Source organism: Microtus pennsylvanicus, chromosome 2 (assembly GCF_037038515.1).
Source record: "Microtus pennsylvanicus isolate mMicPen1 chromosome 2, mMicPen1.hap1, whole genome shotgun sequence".
Taxonomy (NCBI): domain Eukaryota; kingdom Metazoa; phylum Chordata; class Mammalia; order Rodentia; family Cricetidae; genus Microtus; species Microtus pennsylvanicus.
In genome coordinates, this window is record NC_134580.1 from 8,896,696 (window position 1) to 8,918,846 (window position 22,151).

A 22,151-nucleotide genomic window follows, 5' to 3' on the forward strand; every position below is an offset into this window, starting at 1 on the left:
TCCAACATGTGTGTGTGTGTGTGTGTGTGTGTGTGTGTGTGTGTGTGTGATGGATGTGGGGCAGCTGGCCCAGTCTAGGAATGTGTCTGTCCTAGGAGGGTGTCACTCAGGGTCTGGGGGCAGAGCTCTGCAGGGGTTGGCCTTGTCACTGATGAACCTCTATGTTGTAGGAGTTGAATGGAACTTGAGAGTTCCCTGTCAGGTGGGAGGTCCATCCTGTTGGCCCCTCCCTTCCTGCCCAACACTGCCTCCTCCACCACTGCAGCTGCTGCTGCTGCTGCTGGACAATCCAAGAAATAGATTGGAGAGGAAGAGGCCAGAACAGGTTGGGGGAGGCTTAGAGGTTAGGGCAGTTGTGGGGAATAGAAGGGACCTGGGCTGGAGAGGGTGGCCCTTGGGGAGATGGGAGGCTGGAGTGGGCTGTGACTGGTGGCTTTTGAGCCAGGAGAGGCAGTAGTGCAGGCCCCACCTGCTCCCTGTCTGGCTCAGCTCTGGCTGGCAGCCGTGGGTGTTGAATACTGCTCAGCTGAGCAGCGAGCACTGGGGAGGGAGCAAGGCAGCTCGAAGGGTGTGCACTGCAGTGGTGGCAGCAGGAGGGGAAGTTGGCCAAGGTGGGGGCGGATGAGGAGCCTTCGGAAACAGGGCCTCAGGGGCCCAACTGAGCAAGGCAGAGCAGCTATTGGAGGTGGCCTGGACCAGGGATTGGTAGCATGCCCTTCTCTGTGAAGGCCATCCTCATAGTATGCCAAGGAATGGGCTGGCAGACTGCCCACCCGTGTGGGGAAACTGAGGCTCAGGAGAGCAGGCTGTCTAGAAGCCAGCCAGTTAGAGCTGGAACTCCAGAGCCCAGCACTGGAATAGGGCAGCAGGGGGTATGATGATATGATGAGTCCTTAGGGCTCGGGACCCCCATCTGCCCCACCTCAGAGAATCCTTGGACAGGAAGGGAGGATACCTGAGGAGAAGCAGACCAAGCTTAGTCTCTACTGCCCCAGGGCCTCAGTCTTCTTGGCAGTGAAATGGGCCTGCCTTGGGCTATCTGTCAATACTTTCATCTTTTGTGATTAACCCCGTTGTTCTAGCACTCAGAGGAAGTGGAGGGGCCCCAGAAAAACTGCCTCTTAGGTTTGGACCTCTGGTTACTCTCAAACAGTCTGTGCCTCGGTCTCCCTCCTGCATGGGGACCCCTGGTCTTCCAGGGCCATGCTGGCACAGGGTAGCTGAGTGCTGCCCCTCCATCTTCTCTCCTCCCTGAACTTTGTGCCACCCCAGCTCCCAGAACCCTGGAGAGCTCCTCTGATGAGAGGTTCATTTTCTTTTCATTGTGCAGGTGACAGACCCTGCTGCCAATAATCTCCTGTGACAAATCAACACTGAAGTCCCGGGCTCCCTGGCCCTGGCGGAATCCAAGTAGATCGAAGTGGAAAAAACCCAGGGGCTCCGGGGATGGGGCCTGGAGGGACTGCCACCCTCAGCAGGTGCATTGGGAGGGGCCCGCCCTCTCATCACCCTCTTAGTCAGCCTGGAAATCCCCTCCTTCCTCATCCTTCTGGGCGTTCTGAGGATGCGGGGCCTATCCTGAAGGGGATCCTGGAATGCCTGGGAAGGAAGGGATGGATTGTCTGTGGGACAACAGGGAGCCATGAAAGGTTGTGAGCCGAGGACAGATGGAAGGAAATGCAGTTTTCCTCCTTGTCTCTCCGTCTCTGCAGCATGGGGCTTTCAGGGGTCCCAAGGCTTCTCTCCATCAGGGGTGAGGGGCGTGAAGAGCGCTAGAAGTGGGACTGGTGTCTTGTTCTCTAGATAGGTGATCTCAAAGACGGGTGGCAGAGCCCGCGTCTGGCAGGGATGGGGGAGGAGAGGGGTTTGGGGGGTGGCAGAGTTTCCCCTCGTGGTTTCATCTGTGCCTCTTCCTTATTCTGAGGGTGGGGATCTGTCTGCGCTGACTCATTTTTCAGATGAGGAAGTCATCAGAGAAATCAGTGTTCCTGGCCTCTGAGTCAGTTCTGGGCACCGGGCAACGCTTAGAGAAGGGACGGGGTGAGTGGTTGAGGTTTTCCTGGCTAAACAGCCCCAGGATCCTCTCCAGACTGGGTTATCCTCAGCAAAACCCAGAGGCGAAATCATCCACTTTGGAAACTGACCTGACCTAGGCTACATGGTTGTACCACTTTAGGTGCCAAATCTTTGGACTTTTTCACTTAGTTGGGTCCCAGGGATGCAGGGTATGAGCCGAACAAAGTGTGCCCAACTCCCTGACCCCATGGCTGTGTGGCAGGATGGGCAGGGATAGAAGGCCAGGGCTGTGACAACCTGCCACTGCTCTGGACAGCAATACAAAATGGTTGTCAATGGGACAGCAGGGACTGAGCCCCCTTAAGTTCTTCAGGCTCTCCACACCCCAACGGAGCAAGCAGAGCATCAGTGGGGGACCTTCAAGCTTCCAGCCTCTCTCCACAGTCTCCATAGTGCCCCGCTTCTACCAAAGATGCTGCCCAGCACGGCTGGCGGTCTCTCCTTAACTATCACCCCCTCTTCTCCCTGGCTCTCTCTTTGTGTCTCTTGTCTTTATCCCCCTCCCTGTAGACCAGCTCCACAGTGACTTTTCGAAGTCTCCCCCCAGGCCCTTCTCAGCCTAGTGACCTTGCTGGTGACCGCTTGCTGTACCTCATTGGGTTCGCACCTACGGTTCTGATCCCCAGGGGCTTGTGTACACGCTTTCCAATCAGGTGACAATCCTGGGAGCCCAGCACTCTTCACTCTGCCACCACCCTAACTCTGCCTTCTGCCAGTCCTCCAGGTCACACTGGGTCCTGGCTCCTCCTCAATGCCCCATCTGGACCCAGGCATTTGGCAAGGAAGGCCAAGGTTTTGAGAGGCCTTTCTACTCCAGCCAGCCCTCAAACCTTATCTGTTCTTCCCTGTTGTGACAAGTGACCAGGCTAACCCTGGAAGGGCAGAAGAGAAGCATGTGAGTGTGTGAGTGTGAGTGTGTGTGTGTGTGTGTGAGTGTGTCCGTCCATGCGCATAAAAGTCCACCCTGGGGTTTTTTCAGTGGCATGGCATGCGTTTACTGTATTGGGCAGCCATCTGTGACGTTTCTGGAGACCTTTTTGATTCCCAGCCAAGCCCTGTACTCATCAAAAACAATGCTCCTCTCCAGGAACTCCACCCCAAAGTAGATTCACAGACTTCAGTGAATGCTCCAATGAACCCTTTTAACAGATGGGTAAACTGAGGCACAGAGCAACTCTGGTGCTTCCCTAAGCTGCTTGTCCCTCCTGCACCCCTTTCTTCTGCTCCCTTGTGTGCCTGCCATGCCCCATTGTGCTGAGAGAAGAGATGGAAGCTGTGAGGAGTTGCTCTGAGCCCCAGCTGACACTAGAAGTTGGAGGAGTCGCTCTCTCCTCTCCAGGTGGCATGTGACAGAAGCAAGGGTGGTCACACCTCTTTGCTGGTCCCAGTGTCTCTTTCCCTGAGACCAGGCCCTGCAGGTTGCCCCAGGCTATGCTGACATCACTTCTCCTGGGCTGTGTTGTTAAGGGAGGGGACAGGCTGGTAGTCAGTGGCATGGCCTGAGGGGACACCTCAGGCAAAAAAGAGTCTGATGTGGTCCTGGCCTCCAGGTGACCTCCACTGCCTGACACCCTCCCACCCCCACTCCCGCGTCTGGGCCTCTGAGGCTCAGTGTGTGTGCACGGTTTGTGTAAGTGTGTCTGTGTTTTTGCGCACATCTGTGTGTGTGTGCGCGCGTGTGCGTACACATGTGTGCATGAGTACACATAAGAATGTGTGTGTTTTGGGAGTTGGAACCATTCAGAACAAGACAAAGCGTTCACTGTGCTGGCAGTGTGAGCCGAGGGACTTAACAAGTCAGGCCTCTGACCAGGGAAGGTGTCATTCGACACAGGAATGTGTGTGTGTGTGTGTGTGTGATGTGTCTGTGTGGTGTGTCCATGTGTCCTGCCATAGGCTTAGTGACACCCCTGCAGATCTGTCCCTTCAGTGGGGACTGGCTGAAGACAAGGGTCGCTGTACCCAGGGACGGTGCTGGACACGGATGCTGAACTGTAAAAGCGGCTAGCTACTCAGCTGTTCTTTGGGATTCCATAGAGCCCAGTGTACGGAGTGGCAGGCTGAGTGTGCCAGCCACACCCAAGGCTCTCTGAAGGACAGGTCACCACTTGGAGAGGGCCCAAGTGAGAGGTGTGGACAGTACCACCACACCGTGCTTCCAGAAGACACTTCTCCGCAGGAGCCGCATACGGGGTCATACCAGGAAACGGAGACCACCGGATGAAGCTGAGGTACCTGGCAACACAGGAATTAAAAGGAGACTAGCTGACGTCCTGGGAAGGAGCAAGTGGTATCACCATAGTCTAAGACCATCGAACCTCATGGTGCATTTGGTGGGAGCAGCAGTAGACTTGGCCAAGCTTCTTCTGGGGCAAAGATGTTCCAGGACCTCCTGCTTGCCCATCGCACCAACCCCACAGGAGACCATTGATATGGAGCCGGAAGAAATTGCTTTCGGAGCCCAGGCGTCTTCAGCTGCTAGGCAGACCAGTCTTGCTTGCCAGAAACAGCGCGAGGGCTGTTGTTCTGGATGCTGCCCACTGCTCCCTGAGTGTGGCCTGGCCCCTGCAAGGCCCTCTTCAGCTGAGGGGACAGACTGTTTACTCTTCAGGGATCTCTCTGACCTCCAGGCCCTGACTGGGGATTGAACTGGGGTTGCAGACTGCAGAGTCCCTTTCAAAGGCATGGCTCTCAGCCCCAGCGGGGAGAGGAGAGCAGGCATGGGTGAGGCTGGACCCTCAAGAACGTTCCAAGTCAGAGAGGCAGAGAAAGCAATGGGCAGGTTGTAGGAGCTGTTGTGGGCACAAACTCTTGTAGACAGTGAAAGAATGCCCTCCAGGGCCAAGTAACAGGCCCAAGTGTCAATCTAAGCCTGTGACTCTTTGAGAGATTCTTTAAAAATATTTTTTATGTGTGTGTATGTGTGAGTGGGGTCATCCATGGAGGTTAGAAGTGTTGTCTCAATCTCCTGAGCAAATTGGAAGGATGGGGACCATGGGAGAGGGTTGAAGGGGAGGGCAGATGGAGGGAAGGGAGCAGAGAAAAATGTATAGCTCAATAAAATCAATAAAAAAATACAAATAAAAAGAGAAGTGTTGTCTCCTGTCACCTGGAGCTGGAGTTACAGGTGGGTGCGGGGAATTGAGCTCAGGTGTTCTAGGAACGCAGTGTTTACTCTTAACTGTTGGCCAACTCTCCAGACTGAGAGGGATGGTTCCTGAGATTAAAAGACCAGGCCACGAGTGCTGGAGAGCTAGCAACAGGCTATGCACGATCTTCAGAGACAGAGGCCTGGACAGAGGCCTGGAGGTGCTGGGGTCCCAGTCAGCCCCACCCATTGGGCAGGCTTTCTGGGATTCCCAAAGTGCCCATGCCCGTCTTGAAACTCCCTATCCAGAGCCCTGGGAGATGCTTAAGGCAGGGGCAGCTTGCCCTGCCTGCCACTCTCAGGCCGCTGGCAGGTACTAGGTTCTGAGGATATGCCAGGCAAGATTAAGAAGGGAGAGCTGGAGGGAGGGACCACTGAGATGAGGGAGGGAACAGTTGATGACTTCAAGAGCCCCCTGATCATTCCAGTGATGTTGGAGCAGATGTGTGTACACCAGGGGCCTGCTGGGTAATGGGCAGGGTTCTGAGGTCCTCTGTGGGCTTAGACCTGCCAACCCCTGAAGCTGGACTGGGAATCCCCTCTCAAGTCCTGGGGCCAGTGACAGGATCAGCTGCTCCCTGTAATGGATCCTGCCATTCTTCAAGGAAGTGACGGGTGCTGCACCCCAGGATGGGGCACCGGGAGCTGGAGGGGGTGTGGTGAGGGCCGTGCCCACTGTCTTTGTTGTCTCTTTCACAGGACCCCTTTACCTGGCTTCATCTTCACACCCTCCTGTTACTGGTGTTATTTTTAAAGTTGCGTTTTGTAAACATTTGCGCTTTATTTGTTTATTCGCTGGAATTACCGGCACACTTATGCATTCAATATTTAAAAGGTAAGTGTGTGCCATACGGAGGCTCCCCTCCCCTCCCCCAGGGACCAGACTCCCTCCCTGGAGGCAGCCTGCTTTGCCAACGACTTCCCCTCCAAGGTGTTCGCAGAAAGGAACAAACACAGGCAGAAGAAAAGCAAACAGGACTTTATGTTCTCCCCTGTCACTCAGAGAGCGGCCTTCTATCACTGGGGACTTCCAGGGTAGTTTCCCCGACCAGCATTGAGTTAACAACCAAGAACACTACTAAAAGTCCAGAGAGGTTAAGTCACGGTGGGTCTGGAGTCACAATGCCTGGTGGCAGGATGTTCAGCCGTCACAATACACCTATGGTGTGGGCTAGCACAGTCAGGGTAATTTTCCAGAGAGAGGCAAGGGATGAAAAAGAAAAGCAAGAGAGATGGCTGGGGGTGGGGAGGTGGGTGGGCTCTCCTCTCCCCTCCCCTCCCCTCCCCTCCCCTCCCCTCCCCTCCCCTCTCCTCTCCTCTCCTCTCCTCTCCTCTCCTCTCCTCTCTTCTCCTCTCCTCTCCTCTCTCCTCTCCTGGGAGTAGAGCACCAGGCTGACCATACCTCCCACCCCACCTGCCCCATCCCTGTTCAAGTTCCCCTGCAGGCCACTGGAGCTGGCATGTGCCGTCTGGAAAATGGGTGCATGGGGGGCAGACGGTATCAGAATATGAAAGTTCTGTCCTTCCCTGTGGAGGTCCCGGGATCCCCTTGACCCTAGTACAGCTTCACTGAGGCGTGAGAGCACAGCTTTTGAGTGCTGAGTCCTGGACACACCCATTCTGGGTCCTAGCTGGGCCCTGGGCTAGCCCACCTTTGGTCCTAGCCAGTGGTCTGATAGAGTCACTGTAGGTTTGGATTCCTGCAGGGAAGTTTTCCTGTTTGTGAACTGGGTAGGAGCAAGAGAACCAGATTAGGAAGGAGGTGAAATGCCTTGAACGATGGTCTCGTCTTTAGCAGGGGCCCAGTCAGTTGTTGCTGTGGCTGATGCTGGAGACCTTGGAGAAATCACTAGGACTTCCCAGCCCTCTTAATTTTCTGATGCCTACAGCATATAAAATCAGAAGAATTCCCAAACTCCTGGCTCCAGGGATCCTCCTGCCTCATCCTCTGGAACAGCTGGGACTGTGCACCTGCCATTATGCTCGGTCATTCTTTCTGCTCACCGGCTTCTCTGAAAATATCCAGAAAAGGAAGAGATTGTTAGCCTCCATCAGGCCTGACCCTCTGATTTGCTATGTGACCTTGGGGTGTATACTCACCCTCTCTGTGTCCACATTAGCTCACACCCATCCCCCAATTTAGCAGTTTTCAAACCCTAGCTGCATGTCAGCACCCTACCCATTCCTGACCCCTCCTCACACCCAATGTGAACCAAAACACTCGCTCCCCAACCCCCACCCCCACCCCAGGGACTCTGCAGGCCCAGAAACTGCTCCTATGAAGGGCAGAACAAAGGACCCCAGGGTATTGACTCAGGGTTCAGCCTCGGCCCTGACAGATGAGGATCTTGGGCCCAGCCTCTCTGTCCTGTTGAATCCCTTGCCCAGATTTACTCTTAGAGGCCAGGGGTGATGTTTCTGGTTATGTAGCCCAGACTGGTCTAAAACTCAAGGCAATCCTCCTGCATCAGCCTCCCAAATGCTGGGGAACCAGGTATGTGCTACCTCCAACAGCTCCTGGGCCTCTCTAGTGTTCTTCCCACACTCCAAGTGCCTAAGACCCTGCTGTAGACAGGGGAAGGGGGAGGGGGGAGGGGATGGCAAGCTGTGTGTGTGTGTGTGTGTGTGTGTGTGTGTGTGTGTGTGTGTGTGTGTGTGTAGGGGGGAAGCTTTCTCCTTGGTCCCTGGGGGCTTGTGTTCCACCCTGGCTCCTGAGGAGGAATGGTTTGGGAGAGGGAACTGATTGAAATGTACTTTTCGTTTCGGGGGAAAATTAAAGTCTTCAATTTGAGAGCGTGGCAGCAATTAGTGTTTAATCACGGGAGGTTCTAGAATGTGGAAAAGTGCCCTGGCTGGGGAGGGCACCTGGCCCTGGGGCTGATTACAGACCTGCTTCCTACTGGAGTGCCAGTCAGCACCCCCCCCCCCCCCGCAAAGACTAAAGTATAATTGGTGTATCCATTTGTTTTCTGAAGGAAAGGAGCAGGACCTGGAGAGAGGATAGCTGGGTCCTGTTGCTTCATCCTGCTCTCCGGGAGGCATGGGGAGGAAGAGAGGGAGCGAAGCCCCAGGAAGGAGACCCCAGCATCTTCCTTAGAGACTGGCTTTGAAGCCTCTCACACCTGGGTCCAAACCCTGCCTCTGACATTTATTTACCAGCGGCACGACCATGAGAAATCCACAGGTCTCTGTGCCAGCCTCATGGCTAAGAAGGGGACAACCCAGTGTGAGGCTGCCCCATGCCCTGAAAATGTGCCTCTGACTGTTCTGGAATGTAGTAGGTCCACGCTGAGGGGAAGAGGAAAGGGGTGTCAGTTAGGGTGGGACTGGGCCCGAGCACCCTGCTGAGCAAGGCTTGGGCCACAGACTCTGGATCCCAGCAGACAGAGCTGGGGTTGGGGATTATGGATTTTAGGATGAAGGCCTTGGCCTGCTCCCCGGTGATGGGCCCTCTGCAGTTCTCGAGGAGTCTGTTATCCTGTTCCACTGAACTTCCCTCCCAGCAGTGGCGGCCGTGGGGGCCAGCCATGATAGTCTAAGTCTGGGCAGGTCACCCAAAGGAAGTCCTTTACTTCCAACCATTATCACCTGGGACTCTGGCCATCAGTAAATTTAAATAAAAGGCCTGAGTCTCAGTAGTTTACCCTGAAGCAATACCTGGTAGCAGGAAAACCCCACAAGCTGAAATTACCTGACCCCCACCCAAGAGCAGACCATTCAAAAGAAATGCCAGATAGGATCACCTGCCAGCACACCCCACCAGGACACCCCGAGACAAATGTCAGCCAATCAGGGGTCCTGAAACCCCACCTTTACTACTATATAAACCCAATTCTAATTGAGCTCAGGGCTCTCTGGTTATTCCAATACCGAGTTTGCAAACTCGATTAAAATAAAGGCTCTTTGCTTTTACATATGGGACTCGGTCTCCTTTGTTGGCTTTTGTGGGGACCCCATGGATTTGGGCATAACAGTAGCAACCAGACAGACTCGCGTAGCATCGGACCCCTTGCTAGCTGTGCCTGGAGTCTTGTTGGGCATCTCTTCATGGACCTGCCATTCTCTTTGTCCCTGGCTGGTTGTGGATAGTAGTAGTGTTCATCTTCTTGCCCCTCCAGCGAGGTGGGTGTGTTGGGGAGGGTCAGCTCTCAGGGACAGTTTTGGGTTCTGAGTGGGTGAACTGGCCTCATGCTCATGTCCAAGAAGTCTAGATGACATTCCTGATACCGTGTCAAGTTTTCTCTGCCCTTGAGCTGGCTTCTCATTACTCTTCAGTGAGGCAGAGACAATCACTCCCATTTTGCAAACGGAGAAACTCGGGCTTCTCCCAGCGAGGAGCCTAGGGTTGGGCTTGGTTGGGTTGGCACGGAGCCAGGGCTCTGCCCAGTTCTGGCCTCTCTGCTGGAGTCAGAGGCTGCAGCTGCGTGGGTGGGCAGGAGGGAGCAGGCCCACAGGCTTGGCCAATGGCCCTTGGTAGGCCTAGCATGAATGGGAACAGGAAGTGCTAAGTTCAAGTTCTGATCTGGTGGGAAGGCAGAGTTCCTCTATCCCCTCCTTTTTTTTTTTTTTTTTTTTTTTGGTTTTTCGAGACAGGGTTTTTCTCTGTGGTTTTGGAGCCTGTCCTGGAACTAGCTCTTGTAGACCAGGCTGGTCTCGAACTCACAGAGATCCGCCTGCCTCTGTCTCCCGAGTGCTGGGATTAAAGGCGTGCGCCACCACCGCCCGGCTTGTCCCCTCCTTTTTCACTGCCTTCATCTCTCCGGCTGGGGAGGGGAGACTGAGAGTTGGGGCTCAGGAAGAGGGCTTAGACCTACATTGCCAGAACTCCCGAACTGTGTCTCAGCTTTCCCTTCTGCCCAACAGGGCAGGGCCCCTCCCCTCAGGTCTTGCTCTAAGTAACAACAGGTATGGCTATAATGCAGTGGTTCTCAACCTTCCTAGTGCTGCGACCCCTTAATATAGTTCCTCATGTTGTGCGGACCCCCAACATAAACTTATTTTCATTGCTATTTCATAACTATAATTTTGCTATGGTTATGAATCATAATGTAAATATCCGATATACAGACCCTCTTGAAAGGGTTATTCGATACCCCCCCCGTGACTCACAGGTTGAGAACTGCTGCTGCAATGTAAGGGGTGAGCCTTGTAAAAACCCGAGGGGAGGGGACTACTTGGGAGGGTCAGTCCCCGCAAGATACCACCTAGTCATTGGGGGTCGCAGAGTCTGGGGGTGCATACTGAAGTTCCGAGTTATATCAGAGCCCAACTCCTTCCCTTTCTGTACCTTCTCCATCAGATCCAAGTGAGGGACCTTCGCAGCCAGGCCTGAGTGGGTGGGTAGGTGGTGCTGGCTTAGCCAAGAAGTGCTGCCTCTGATTCGTGGCTGGTTTCCATGGCAACCGATTGATTGCCCCAGCTGCAGACTCAAGGAGCATGAGCTGTCTCCCAAGCTGGGCTGCCTGGGAGACCACCAACAGCGGTGGCACCTATGCCTCCCCAATGGAGTCACCTTAGCTCAGCTCAAGAGCCATCTTTGGCACCTGCTATGCACGCACGTTATGACGTAGCAGGAGGAAGGCCCTGGCATGTGTGAAGCACCTACTGTGTGCAGCTGGAGTCCCAGGGCCTTGAACTGAACTTGACCCAGGCACATCCCAATCCTAGAAGCCTCACCAGTAGGCCCAGAGGCTTCTCTGGGGAGGCAGTGTGAGGTCTTAAAACAGTTAGTGGGAACAATTTATACCTCTGGCCCACCAGGACACCAGGGCAGTAGCATGGAACCCTAAGGTTGGAGAGAGAGTCCCTGCTGAGGGAGGCTGGGCTGGAGAGATGGATAAAGCAGGATACATCTTGGCTGAGAGAATGGTGGGGTGAGAGGGGAGGGGATCAGGCAGGGCACCAGGGTAGGTAAAGGCAGGGCGGGTGACCAGCAGGACTCTGGGCCAGTAAGCATGGCAGGCTGGTGTCTTTCTGATTTGTGTGCTCTGGCCACACCTGCTTTCTTAATTATCCTGACCTCTGCCCCGCTTCCTCCAGGCCTGGAATAGGGTTTCCTGTGCCTAGGCCTGCAGAATCTCTAGCCTCCCTAACCACAGGTGAAGAAGGCTGGTATACTCAGGCACTGGTATGGTTCTTTGCTTTTTTATGCTCTTGCATCTCCCTGTCTCCCCAACCCCTAAGTCCCCCCCTCCCCGTTCTGGGACAGTCCCCTCTCCCCCCCACACCCGTCTCCTTTCTTGACCTTGGGGGTAGTTTTACAGTGAGCCTGGTCCTGGTCCCAACCTGTTTCCTGGACTGTGGTTCCCACCCCAGCCCTGCCCTCTGTCCTGGCCCTGCCTCCTCACCCTCTTCCTTCTAAACCTCTGCCTGGTCTCTGGTCCCCAGATGGGCGCTTTAGGCCTGGCCTCATTGGCATTCTACCCACAGCGGCCTTAGTCGCAGGCTAGCTGCAGGAGCTATTCGGGTGAAGGAGCAAGGCGGAGAGGTCAGGCTGAGGGCTGAGAGGAGGCTGTGGGGGTGCTCCGGGGTGGCTGCCTGAGCCTCAATCTGGGGTCGGAGAAGGATAAGTTAGTCCAGCTCGGGCCAGACAACACATCACACTGCTGCTGAACACTGCCAACCCGGAACTTCAAACCTCTGCTCATCAAACCCAGCAGCCAGGGAGGCCCTCCTGGTCTTCTTTGGGGAGGTGAGGCCCATCCCTAGTGGGAGAGCTGGCAGAATCCACCCAGTCTGACATCCTGACAAGGGGGCAGAGTCCCTATATTCTCGTACTCTCTGATATTCCTGGATTCCTGAAGTGCCGCGAAGCTTCCAAGGAGGACTACAGCCCCCACAGGTACAAACAGGTGAACAAGGACAATAGGCATAGAGCTTGAGCCTTCAGAGCAGGAACCAGGAGATTCGGAAGGTTGTTGAGCCAAAGAGGGGAGTGGGGATCCTAGCTGTATTCGTTACTTATTTCATTCTTTTTCATTTAGTTTTTCCTTTTTGAGACAGGGGCAGGCCACCTATCCTGAGAGTGTGGGATGGAAAAGGAAGGACCTGGAGACAAGGCTCAGTTGGTAGAGTGCTTGCCTTGCTTCTGTAGCCCAGGCTGGCCTCCAAGTCACATTTTTCTTCAGCTCTGGGATGCAGCATTACAGGTATGCGCCACCCCCATCTGGCTTTCATTTATTACATAGTTAGCTAAGTCTGGTCCACACTTTTGCTGGGACTGAAGGTTCAGAAAAACCAATTCAGGTCCTGGTGCTCCCTGGGCTAACAGGAGCACCAGTAGATACACATGAATATTCATAAGGGCAACAGGAGAGGCTCATGCATATTCATAAAGACAGCAAGATCTCACCAGGGGCAGCCCTGAGGTTGGGGCAGATCTATAAAGGTGTCCAGGACTTGGGGCTTGCTATGAGACTTGGGGGAGGGGCAAGCAGATGATGTGGGCCCACGCTGGACTATGAATAAGGAAGAGAATTCAAGGACAAAGACCCATCCACTGCACAGGAAGAGCAGACTGTAGTGGTTAGATCAGAGAAAGATTGTAATCGACATTTAGGTGCTGACTGAGGTTGTGGCCTCCATGGGAAGAGGAAAGGAGCCAGAAGCCTGCAGGCCACCTGTCTTGAGAGTATGGGATGAAAAAGAAAGTGGCTAGACACATGGCTCAGCTGGTAGAGTCCTTGCCTAGCATGCGTGAAGCTATGGGTTCAATTCTCAGCACCGCGTAAATAAGATGTAGGGGCAAATGCCGATAATTCCAACTCTAGGCAGGTGGAGGCAGGAGGCCAAGGAGTTCTAAGTCATCTTTGGCTACCCAGTGAGTTCGAGGCCAGCCTGGGTTCTATGGGACTCTGCCTGTCCCACCAAAGCAATCACAGCAAAATAACACCAGCCAGCTGCCACTACCACCAAAACAAGAGACACACGAGAAGGAAGAGCTGTGAGCAGAGATGAGGGCAGCCAGCCAGGCCTCTCACAACCGCACCATCCAGGAAATGCATGCTGGATGCTGGAGATGAAGGCAGCTAGGCTTGGCCATAGATGGGGTATTCACGGCGGAGGCTCAGCACGGTATGATGGAGCTAGGGAGCAGGGACTGAGAAAGCAAAGATATTTACCCCTATGCAATGGTGGGGAGTGAGGGCCGCCCAAGAGCAGGTGCTCGGCACCTGTTAGAGATCACAGGTGTTTTTAAGGGTGGTGTTGAAGGGCACACAGGGCTCAGTCTTGGGCTCTTTCCCAGACTTCGCGCTTAACCATCGTTGACCAGCATTCCCATTTGTTCAGATGAGAAACTGAGGCTGGAAAAGAGCCACTCATGCCATTGGTGAGGGATGGCAGCCAGATTCTGGAGAGGACTGGACAATTCTTATTTTGGGTTTTGGAGTTATACCTTGTGGGCTAAACTAGCCAGCTTGGCTATTGTCATGGAAACACCACCACCACCAAATGGGCTGTATTTAAACACAGCCATGGAGTATGTGTGTGTGTGTGGGGGGGGGGGGATGAAGCTCAGTGGGCAGTGGCAGCCTAGCACCACAGAGGCCCTGGGCTCCACCCACTGCATTGCAAAACAATCACTCTGGTGCGAGCTAGAACACAGAAAGCCCAATCTCATACAAATTTCACAAGGCAGGAAATGTTTGGTTTTTTTCTCTTTACAAAGGTCTGAGCTGAACATAACAGTGCATACCTGTAATCCCACCATGCAGAGGCTGAGGCAGGAGAACTAACTGAAAAATAGGGGCCAGCCTGGGCTACATAGTGAGATCCAGTCTAAAAAAAAAAAGGGAAAGAAAAGAAAAAAAACAAGGCAAAGCTTGGCCTTGGGTTGTGGCTCCCCCTCCAAATAAACGCAATAAAATGAAAGAAACTGCTTGGGAGGCTGGGGCAATGGGAGATGGCTTTGAATTCGAGGCCAGGCTGGGCTATGTAGTGAGCTTGGGGCCAGCCTGAGCTATACAGTGTGATGGCTTGTCCCAAAGCAAACAAACGAACAAATTGCCTTAAAAGGGGGGGGGGAAGCATGATTTGTTTTTGTTTATGCAAGACAAGGTTTCTCTGTGTAGCCCTGATTGCCCTGGAACTCACTCTGTAGACCAGCCTGGCCTAGACAGAGATCCACCTGTCTCTGCCTGCCGAGTGCTGGGATTGAAGGTGTGCACCACCACCGCCCAGCTATAAAAAGAATGATTGATTGGTGGTTATCCTAAGGCAAATGGCAACAAGACTGGGGCTCCTTGGATGGTGGTCTGCAAGTGTCTTTGGCTTTCAAAGTGCTGTCCAAAGTTGAGTCCCCTTCCCTAGTCTTGTCTGTACTGGGTACCTCCTTCTCCTGCCTTGAGATGCCTGCACATGAACCCGCTCTTAGAATACCCAGCTCAGTCAGAAGGCACCAAGAGGAAAATCAACCCCGAGTCCCCCATCTAGAAGAGGGTTTTTCCCCAACGGCTCCCCAGTGGGAAGACCTGAGAGCTTCAAGACTTCTCCAACTGCAGGGTCACTGTGAGCTCTCACCAGGGGTGTGCCTGGGGAAACTGCCTCCTTCCCAAGTGCCTCAGTCCCCCATCTTTTCATTTGTCTTCCTTAATGACTAAAGAATGGCATCCTACCCTCTCTATAGCCTCTGGGTGGCGTTTCAAATGCTTTTAAACACCGGACTCCCTCGGTGGCAGCGGTGGCAGCGTGGCAGGGAACCCTGTGGGAGCCTGCCTGGAGGGTTGGCCATTATCAGTTCAAATAGAGGAAAGACCATCACCCCTGGAACGGAACTGGACAGAGCAGCAAGCCCCACTTAGCGGCTGTGGTAGCTGTGATCTATTTAATTCCTGCTGACCTGGACATTGTTTATTTTATTTTATTTTATTTTATTTTATTTTATTTTATGTGTATGGGCAATTTTCCTGTATGTTTATCTCCCTTGGTGTCTGCGGAAGCCAAAGAGGATATTGTATCTCATTGCTTGGAATTGGAATTACAAACACTGTTGTGAGATGTCACATGGATGCTGGGAATTGAACCTGTGTCCTCTGGAAGAGCATCCAGTGATCTTAACCATCTATCTCTCCAGCCCCTTAGACATAGTATGTACAAGAGAACAGGGACCTAGAGAGTCAAGGCTCATGGGACTCAGCTAACCCAACTGGCTTGTCTAAAACTGGGACCATTCTGGTTTGTTCTGAGATGGGTTTCCTCTAGCCCAGACTGGTCTGGAACTTGCTACGTAGCTAAGTGTGACCTTGAACTTCTGATTCTCCACCACTTCCTGTTTCCTGGGATTACAGGTGTGCGGCACCATACTGGCTTATGAGGCCAGTTGTCTCTTTGTTGGTTTGTTTTGAGACAGTCTCACTCTGTAGCTCTGGCTGGCCTGGACCTCACTATGTTGACCAGAGCCCCCAGAGATCCGCCTGCCTCTGTCTTCCGAATGTGAGCAATTGGGGACTGTTCTTAAAGCCTGTGCCCCTGCTTCCAGCTGGTAGTGGGCAATGGGACCTCCCAGGAACCTTCCAGTGGGGAGGGAGAGGACATGGCAGCATACGGCAGAGCCTAATGTGGGGGTGGGTGTAGAACGGAGAGACCCCACTTCCTGACTTTGTCTTCTGTCACAACCAGATAGTTTAGAGTGAGTCAGAGGGCACCCCCTTTCCCATTCAGCCATCATGAAGCAGGAAGCACCATCCTCCAAACCCACTTTCTTTTTGTCATATTTTGGACCAAGTCCTCCACTAAGCTTGACCTTGACAGAGGGAATAAACACAGAAGCGGGCTGAGTGGTTTTGGCTTTCTGTTCTGGGCACATCTCAGCAAGCAGGAAGACTGTGGAGGTGGGTTGTCTGCTCTGGATGGAGCAGGTGGGGAAGGGCAGGGGCTCCGCAGACAACGGGCAAAAGGCAGGAGCTGGTGATTCACGCGTGAGAGGAAACGCACGCGCTTAGCCACGGCACAGAGATAATTCATTCCCACTCAGCTCTGAAAGCCATGGAAATTTTAATAAATGTAATTCCATTCAAATGAACAAATATTTTAAAACATGCAGTTATTTAATCTACCACTGAAGAACACTCACTGTCTTCAACAGCTCGTCACAAGCCTGGGCGTCCCCTCAAAGCCTGCCATGTGCTACTTCCCAGCCGGGCCCCAACTCACAGGTGAGGAAACTGAGAAGGGATGAGTCACCTCGCCATCAGCTGTCAGGTGACAAGCAGGTGGCATAGAATGGCTAAGTTGATAGATCTCAAAAGTGTGGTCTTAGACTCAGAACCCTCAACGTGGCCTAGGAATGTGTTAGAAACCACACTGGTAGATTCTGCCCAAGACTTGAGAGGAAACCTTGGGGCCACACATCTATTTGTTCAAGCTCTCATTGGGGTGATGTGGCTGGGACGGCTCCCTCTGCCTTCTGGGGGAGTATGCAACAGGGGTTAAACAATGTCCATTTGATTATCTTAGTTCTCTTTCTCCTGCAGGTCCCTTGACCTGCCGAGCCATCTCTGTAGCCTGGCACTGGGTTTAGAAACATATAAGACTGGAAGCAACTGAAGTCTCCAGCCGTGAGAGCTATGGGTTGGGTAGTTTGGTTGCTGTGTAGTAAAAAGGCGGTTTGTGAAGGCTGTACAGTATGGCACAGTGAGTTTCAGTTCTGCCCAAGGCTTTTCCCAGGGTTATCAAAGGGCATTCTGATCCTAGAACCACCTCAGTCCTGAGCAAATGCAGACACATGGCCACCCGACATGGAAGCGCTGGTAATGCTGCAGGCAGAATTGTTCCCTTCTGTCCTCCCTCTGGGCAGGGAGTATCATGGTACTTCGCTCCTCTTGAAGCTAGGTGACCATATGACCTTCCGTTGCCGGTGAAACATGATAGGGAATGATTGTCCTTCTCAGACAGCGCTCCTGGTGGTCTGTGCCAGGATGGCACCGAGTCAGACTGGGTCCCTGAATTCCTGTGACAGAGACCCTTATTCTACTCCCTACATGATAGCATTAGACACACCCTTTATTACTAGTATTGTGTGATACTGTTCCTGCGAAGATGCGGACAAAAGCCTATCCATCCCAGATGGGAAGCCAAAGACAGATCAAAATAAGACTAGCACCAAAGTCTAGTCCAGTTGGTGAGCCAATGAGTTTATTGCGTTTATTTACAGAAGTGTGGGTGAAGAGTTACTTATAGGGACAGAAATGACTCAAAGACAGCCGCCTCACCAAAGCCCACCCAGCACGGGTGACATCACAAAAGCTGGCAACCTGGAGCACACTGCACAGTCTGTAGGCAGCTGGTCGGGCTTGAGAGGGTCCTTTCCAGGTAGCTCAGTTGCGCTAAGTCTCTTCCAGTCACTTACCTGCCTCTTTTAGGCAGCTCAGCTTGGAGGGCAGTCCTTACTGCTGAGAGACGCTGAAGGAGGGGCCAAGGGAATCTGGCTGGTTTCAGGGATTTCCTACTTCTGAACTTAAGGAGCTGCCCTCCAGGATAGAACATTGTATCACTTAGAACAACCTGTGTCTTAACCTCCAGGATGAAACATTGTATCGCTTAGAACAACCTGTGTCTTAAGGAGCTGCCTTCCAGGATGGAACATTGTATCGCTCGTATGGCAGTAAATTGCTTACACAACAGCAAGCCTTAGGGCTTGTTACTAAAGGATGCCTTCGCTTGCCCTGACTGGCTGGTCTGTGGGATATGGGAACATCACAGGACTAAAGCAGATGCAGACCACTAAATTGTATCTGCGGTACCACTTTGGAGACCTAACTTGCTACACATGTGGGCGTGCTGGACAGGTTGGGAAATGCTGGCAATATCCGCTGTACTAAAGTCACATGACTTTTATTTTCTTCTCTATTACACTGTCCAGTTTTCTCAATGGAGGATGTCATTAGTTTTTGGATGGTGGATATTTTATTAAAACGATAATTTCTTTGCAGCAGAGATGGGTCCTCTCTGGACCTTTATTTACTCAGGGGATAGTGTTTATGGCAGTAGGGTCACGACCCCTGTGGGGGTGGGGGTTGAACAATCCCTTCACAAAGGTTGCCTGAGACCATCGGAAATCACAGATATTTACATTACAATTCATAACAGTAGCAAAATCACAGTTATGAAGTAACAATGAAAATAATTTTATGGTTGGGGGGGTCACCACAACATGAGGAATTGAATTAAAGGGTCACAGCATTAGGAAGGTTGAGAACCACTGCTTTATGGAGAAGGGATGGATAGATTTAAGCCTCAGTGGATGGGCAGGCTGTGGAGGTTGGGATCTGACCCTCAGCTTCCTCCCAGCCCGTACTTGGCCGGCACCGTTGTATTAAGCAATCCATTCCCAACAGTCATCCTTTGGATGGGAATGGTCCTGTCTCTCTGTGGGCTGTTGGGAGGAAGCAATGTGTTCAGAAGATGGAGCATTTGGCTTCTGCATTTGGCTTCCTCCAGGGTGCCTGTGTGTTGGCGTCTTAACAATGAGGAGCTTTTGTTTCCTCTGGAAGGAAGGAAGGAAGGAAGGAAGGAAGGAAGGAAGGAAGGAAGGAAGGAGAAGAAAGGAGGAAGGGAGGGAGGGAAGAAAGGAGGGGAGGAGGGGAGGAAGGAAGGAAGGAGGAGGAAGGGAGGGAAGAGAGAGGGAGAGAAGAAAGGGGAGGAGGGGAAGAGAGGAGGAAGAAAGGAAGGAGGGAAGGAGGGAAGGAGGGAGGGAGGAAGGAAGGAAAGCAGGCTGTTGTTGCTGGCTAACACACCCTTGGCTGGGGCTCTGGTTAAACAGGAGATGGGATGAAGTGCCTTGGAGCCAGCCACACAGCGCTTTCACCCTCCTTGAGGGAAGCCCCAGACCTCCATGCTATTGCACTAGAAACTTAGCTATGACCACATCATTGGGGCAAGAGAAAGGCTGGAGAGCTGGACTGGCACTCTATGGCACAGGATAACTGTCCCCGCATTGGAGAATGCAGGAGGAGGAACAGCCCTGGCAGGGTGGCTGGTATGTGCTCGGCATCAGTGCTGACTCAGGTGGGCTGGGCTGTCTGTGCCTACTATGGAACACTGGGTCTTCTAGAAATGAAGGGGAGGCTGAGTGAGGAGGTGCATACTGGGAACCCTAGAATTTCAGAGGCTGAGGAGGGGGAATCACGATGAGTTGAGGCCAGCCTGGGTTACAGAGTGAGGCCCTGTCTCAGATAGCTGTAATCCCAGTATTCAAGAAGTCGAGGCAGGAGCACTGCCCATGAATTCTAGGCCTGTCTAGAATTGTAAGACTGTTTCAAGCAACCAAAACCACAAAACAATTCTCCTAAGTAAGAAAATGAAAATCAAGGGACTCTCTAGGATCATTACGGCAAAGTTGTTAAGGCTACATCACAGAGAAGCCAGTGGGCTTGGGAAGGGCCAGGGACTTCTGAGACCCATAGAAAATCTACTTCTTCCTTGGGGCTGTCCTGAGCCAGCAGGGCAGCTATAGGCTCTGGGTCCCAGGATTACAGCGGGGAATCCCCAGCTTCCAGTGGCCCAGAGCCACACGGCCATTGAGAAGCTAGGATTTAAACCCAGGTATGCAATTACTTACAATATGCCATTGGGCCAGGGCAGGATGAACAAGAAAGGGAGACAGGACAGGGTCAAGAGGGGACTAGCAGGAAGGCAAAAGGGGGTACAGCAAAGGAAGTGGAGAGCTTCTGGTCTAGCCTAGGTATCAGTCCCAATACGGGAACCTACAGCTCCCTCCACTGACTGACCTGTTCATCCTGAACCTAGCCTTGTACCAAGCTGTTGGGGAGTCTGGAGGCCCCCTGACATTCAGGCTGCTGCCCAGCCCAGTCACCAGCTTCCTTACATACCTGCCAGTTCCCCGTGTCTTCCTCAAACCATCTTGATGGAGCGTCCCCAGAGAGAGTCTGGCCACTACCCAACAGTCTAAGGCTGTGTACGCCTGGCTAGACAGGCCTCTCTGTTGCTTCCATATCCTGTTGTTCTAAGATAGGTCCCCACTGTCCACCAAACTACTCCCTATTTCTCACCTGTATCTAGCTGCACTTCCTAGGGTACTCCTGCAGGCTGGGATGTCCCCCCAACCACTCCCTTCTTGCTCTTCCACCCCTGTGACATCTGTTTATCCTGGGTCCCAGCGCCAGGCCTGCAGCTTGGCACTGAAAAGCAGCCCTCCCTTTTGCAGGTTCTGTGGAGTCTGGCTTCTCTCCTGGAGAGCAGTTGGGAGCTTTTCTGGTAAAGGAAACATCCATCAGCCTCCGGGAGAAGCCAATGGGGTGAGAAGGAGGCGGGGCCTGGTCCATTGTGGAATCGGTGCTTTCTGGTGAACGAGGGTACAGAGAGGGTCAGCCACTGCACTAAGATCACACAGCAGTTTGGAGAAAATCCAGGATTGGACCTAACTGTCTCTCTATCTGAGGGGTCTTCCTTCAGCTTCAGGGTGAGGTCAGCTGGTGCCTGGGCTTTGTGGGCCAGAGTGGCTGTTTTCTATTGCGGGGAGGAGGGGAGGGACCTGGCAGTGCCCTGGTAGGAGGAGGCTTGCCTTTGGTTCTTTGATGCTCATTCTCTAGAACCCCTGGGGAACGCCTGAGTCATCGCTGAGCTGCAAACATATTTAGCTTCTTTCATCGTCCCTAATAAATCAACTTCTCCAGGTCTCTCATACCTGCCTCCAACTCCAGGCTGCCTGCCCCCAGCTCCTGTTGCCTGACATCTGGGCACTGCAGAGACTTCCAGACCCCAGGCTCCTGGCAGTGGTCCCTTTGCTGTTTCCTCTCTCTCCCCAAGCATTCTGGGCCAGGCGAGGCCTCCTCGTGCTGGCCTGGCCTGCATTCAACAGCTGCGGTCCTGGAGCCCTTCAGAGCTTCCTGCAGCTAGCAGCTGCCTGGCATGGATGCAGGGATTAGCAACATCTGGCACAGTTCAGCCCTGACCCTGGCTATCCTGTGACCCAGTGCCCTCTCGGCCCCATGGGGGCTTGTGTGGGGGCCCAGGGAAGTTCCCCAAACACCTCATCTCATCCTGTCTCTTAGAGGTCAGGTTGGCTGGAGGGCTCCAGGCCTTTACTGGTCTTGTATTTCATGGCCCCTCTCCCAGGAAGCCTCCTGATTGCCTCCTTCCCTTCCTTAGAGGGTCTCCCCTCCTCCAGGGCCTGTTTGTCTCCCATGACAGCATGCAGGCAATGCAATAAACAGCATGTAAGATAACTCCAAGGAGCTGCACACCATTGTTTTCAGCTTTCTGTGTATGCATGTGTGCATGTGTGTTCTTGCACATATATGCATGTATGTTTGCCACAGCATATATAGAGGCCAGAGGGCAACTTTCAGGAATTGGTCTGTCCTTCTCCAGTGTGGGTCCCCAGGATCTCAATCAGATCCTTGGGCTTGGTGGCAAGTGCTTTTACCCATTAAGGTATATTACTGGACTGAGAATTTCATATATACTCAGTTATTCTCGTTTTACAAGTGGGCAGTCTGAGGCTCTGAATGCTGAAGAAATTACTTAAGACATGGAGAGAGCCAGCCCTCCTGCGTGGCTCTCATGGCTGCCCCTACAGCCTCTCACAGTAAGTGACAATCAGAGACTTGCTGCCATCCCACTACCACCGCTCCAGCCTATGGCAGAGACCCCTTGCCTAGACATCTCCATTAAAGGTTAGTGCTATTAAAATGTTCTCAGCGAGGAAAATCTAATCCAAAGAAGTGGCAGTCTGTTCTGAGGGGCACAGCCAGGACAACCTTGGGAGAGGCAGGGAGTCCCTGTGAAGGAGAAGGAGGCCCTTATACGACTGCTTAAGGCCACAGGCCCTAGTCAACCAGGTGCCTCCCCACGCACCATGCCCACACCAGGTTCTGTGCTGGTCAGGGGTCTAAACTCTGTCCCTCCAGCTGTGGAGGAAAGTGCTCATCCATGTGTGGTGAGCGCTCCCTGCTGGCCACATTTAGTA